Here is a 4,117-nt window from a genome sequence, read left to right as displayed (position 1 = left end):
TGTTCATTACGGGCCAGTTTCACCACGGGCCGTTAATGGGTGTAAAGTGATACACTGTTCATTACGGGCCAATTTCACCACGGGCCGTTAATAGGCCAAGAGTTACAAAGGGCCTCATATGGGCTGAAAGAAGTCATGGGCCATACATGGGCCAGAAGTGAAAACTGGCTGGAATCATATTGGATGGCCCAGATGACGCTACTGGGCCTCATTTGGATAGGGCGTAACGGGCCTTGGGTTAGCGGGCTGTAAATGGGCTATATGTGAATAGGCCGTTAACAGGCTTTCCATGGGCCGGCCCTCCACCTTTTGACCAAGTCAAATGGGCCGGCCTTTTCACACGAATGGGCCTCTGTTGGGCCATGCCACGTGTCGACGTATCATAGGCGCCTTCTGTCCAATGAGTGGATGACTTCTGTCCCCACGATGAGCCGACACGTGTTTCCTCCAGCCAATGATGATTTTACACGTGGAAAGTCCCCATTGGTCGGGGCTGTTAACGGGTTATCGGATCCAAAACCCGACCCGATAGCTTAACGACATTCCGTTACGGTGGATGCCACGTGTCAGTCACGCTTGACGGAAGCACTTCTGTGACGCATGATTTATCGTCATGGAAGTGGACACTTCCGTGATGATAATTTTGGTAATGTCATGGAACACTTCTACGACAGCACAGGTATGACTATCTTGATTCTGTCATAAAATCGTCATGGACGTACATGCATGACAAAAAATGCGACCTACTGTGACAAACACGTATCATCACGGAAGTGTATTTTTTGTAGTGCCTATACTTATGGGTTATCAAGACCTTTTTCTGGCACCGTTACCGGGGAGCAATAGCGTGGGGTGAATATTCTCATGTGTGCTTGTTTGCTTTATCACTAAGTAGATTTTATTTTCTGTTCTAAGTTGTTCTCTATCTTTAGTTATGGATGTGGAACACGAAATACCAAAAAAAATTAGGTGTTCTTGCTACTCATGGAGGTGGGGAACCTCCTAAAACCCTCGATGCTCATTATGTGAAAGATATTTTGCACTACTTTAATAATCCCGAGAAAACCCCATCAATTATATAATGGGTGACATGTTGGATCAACGTGAATACTTTAGGGATTATCACTTGACTCAAAAAGGGAAACTATTATGGGATCAAATTCATATGTTGCATTGGTATACTCAGAATTTATGCTTGAGATATGATTATACTTGTTGCTCTAGGATGAAAACTCCACACCTTCCCTTTTCATGTAAATTTAATGATAATAAAGCCTTGGCTTATTATGCTAATGGTGTATATGACTACTGTGATGTGGAACAAATAGTAGAATTCGTTGCTTTTAAGGGTGCTTATGAAATTGAATCTTTGTTTGAAAAGTGTGAATATCTTCATGATGTTGTTTATAGACCTGAAAATTATGTTATACTTAAATATTGCTCTCAGAATTATGAATATAATTCCGATATTGATGCGTTTATTGAGAAAGTCTCCATTGTCCAAGAAGAGACTAGTATTTTGCAGGAATCCATGGAAGAAGAAATCGATGACACTATGAGCTCATTAGATGAAAAAGATGACGAGGAGAGTGAAGAACAAAAGAAGGAAGAGCGGATTAGCTACCTGTGCCCACCTTCTAATGAGAGTAACTTCAAAGGGGGAGGGAGTTGACTGAACATCTCAGCCATTGGCGGGAATTTCGCCCGCATCCGATCCCCAATTCTTGTTCACAAAGTCAAGTGACACAGGTCGGGATGGGAAGAAAGAAGCAATTTCCTCAAATTTGCTTTCGCCGCCAATCCTAGGGTCAATGCAGAACATGAAACCATTGCTATTTGAGCAGTTATAGAATCGAAATTCCACTCATTTAGCAATCAATCGGTGAATGCCAGAGGACGTGCACCTGTCCCCAATAGAAGAATGAGTGATCCCTTCGGTGAATGGTTCATCTTCGATTGGCATGGTCCTTTGGATGTAAGAGATATCGTTTGCTGGCCGGGAAGTTCATATTATGATGGTATACGGTGACGGGCCAACCTTCTATACTAGTGCATTCATAGGCCTACCTAAATGCTCCCGACCTTTTCTTTGGTCTAAAGGACCTAAACTACTCACTTGCCAAACTGCCTATTCGTATGCCCTTTCCTTCAGGAGAGATGCTGGGCTCTAGATATGCAAGTGAGATACCCGCCCTCGGTCATGACCTGGGTTGAAGAAGGAATCTATGTTCTTGGTCGTCTTCCCTTCCTGTCTATCTCCTTCGGTCAGGTAGTTCTGCTTCCGATGTCGGAGGAGCAGGGTGGGATAGAAGGGTAATTTCTGAGTTCGAGCCAGAAACCACACGATTATATAGCCAAAGGGAATACGCCGCGCCTAAAATCATCCCAAGCGTAGCTAATGTGGCTACTAAGCTATTTCTTTGGGAGGTCATTTCCACTTACTCTAAGCATAGAAGGAAGAAGATTGAAAAACTAACAAACAAATTGTCTTCAGCCCTACTTACTTATAGGCGACTTCGAACCCCATATTCATACCACTTTCCCACCTATGTATTATTTTTGAAAATAAAACCGTAGGTATCTCTCTGAGGGTAGTAGGTCGGGGGAGCACCTTCCTCGCAAAAAAAGCACGAGCGAGATATACTTCCTTAACAGGGATCTCAATTGCGGGAAGAAGTACAAAGGGCAAAGGAAGAAGTGTAAGGGACTCCTCTATCGGGGAAAGACATGAAGGATCAAAGTGTAAAATCACTTGTTTGAAACATCTAAATAATTGCTTGTTGGGCTGATGAGGCTCGAGAAAGGCTGTCAAGTGAAGATGCGCCATTAGCGAAACCATTTCTTTGCTTTGGGCGAAGTTCCTCACAACGTCAAATCATAGAACACAACTCCTTTCGGTCGAACCCTAGGAAAGATGACTTTACCTTTTTTGTAGATAGTCTGAGTTTGAGCTACTGTAAACTCCCTCCTTTGACGAGCATGGGGCTTAGTCAAGTAGAACCGGGTTGCGCTGCTTGATGCTCCGATAGGCATCTATCCATTCAGAAGTAGCAGAAGATCGATCCCAAAATGGTATCTGAATTCAACACTCTAATTTGAATCTTGTGTGCAAGAAGTTCAATGAGTCTCGATACTCCAATTTAAAAAGAACCTCTTCTGCTCTAGCATGGGATGCTCACCTCTCTTTGCGTATCGCTAGGGATGCTTAACGCCACTTCACCAACTGGCATTACCTACGCTTTCGTGTCTCTCAGTGTGGTCAGCACTGGGATCTTCAACAAACCTTAGCTATTCGTTGGATCCTTGGAGCAGCTTTCAAACGACGTATAAGCTACAGGATAAGCTTAGAGAAATGTTCATTTGCTGAGATACTAGATGCTTATCGAAAGCAGAAGTGGTAGAATTAAACAAAGTATTTCCGCTGGAATAGCTATGCACGTTTTCGATTTTCTAATCACTCATGATCGGGCCTGTGGCACAAGCATAGTCTTCTGCTAACCTAGCCTTTCCCATCTTTCTATTAAAATGAATGTAGCTAACATGAACTAAAAGCAAGCTCTTGTTCGAGGAAGTAGAAATTGTTAGTTATTATCTTATGCATGTCCAACTAGTTCCATTTCCGATTCTCCTTCTTCGCTGGGGTCTACATACGAAAGAATGGAACACTCGATAGCTTCAAGCTCAGGAAGAAAGAAGGGGTCATCTTTTTTATTTTTATTCCACCCTCATGTACCCTTATTTGCATATCAAACCTCTCTGCAACTACTTCTCTCTGTTCTCACTTGGTTGGGCCAAAGAACGAGAGTCAGCTTCCTTAAGTCCGTTCTTCCTCAGTAGCTCAGTGGTAGAGCAGTCGGATGTTAACTGACTGGTCGTAGGTTCGAATCCTACTTGGGGAGCTTACTTACTCTCCATCTAGCGTGCATTGGCGGCAAGGAAGGAGGCATTGGAAAGACTAGACCATACATATTAATTAGTACAAGAAATAGGCATTCGGGAAGCGACTAGTCGCTTCTGGCGAAGCTCAACAAAGTTGTTCTATCTCAACTCTCTGACTTGAAGGAAGATGTGGTGGATCTCAAGGCTGGCTCTATTCCAAGTACAAGTTCCGAGGTCC

General features: G+C 43.5%; 1 non-coding gene across 1 annotated transcript; it reads left to right on the top strand.

The window, feature by feature from the left end:
- Positions 1-3,827: 3,827 nt before the first annotated feature.
- On the top strand, positions 3,828-3,899 carry TRNAN-GUU. The gene has a single exon. It is a non-coding gene; the product is annotated as a tRNA-Asn (tRNA).
- The last annotated feature ends 218 nt before the right edge of the window (positions 3,900-4,117 follow it).

This window comes from Triticum dicoccoides, chromosome 2B (assembly GCF_002162155.2).
Source record: "Triticum dicoccoides isolate Atlit2015 ecotype Zavitan chromosome 2B, WEW_v2.0, whole genome shotgun sequence".
Classification (NCBI taxonomy): domain Eukaryota; kingdom Viridiplantae; phylum Streptophyta; class Magnoliopsida; order Poales; family Poaceae; genus Triticum; species Triticum dicoccoides.
The sequence above is the reverse complement of the archived record's forward strand: the minus strand, read 5'-3'. Positions and strand labels throughout refer to the sequence as shown.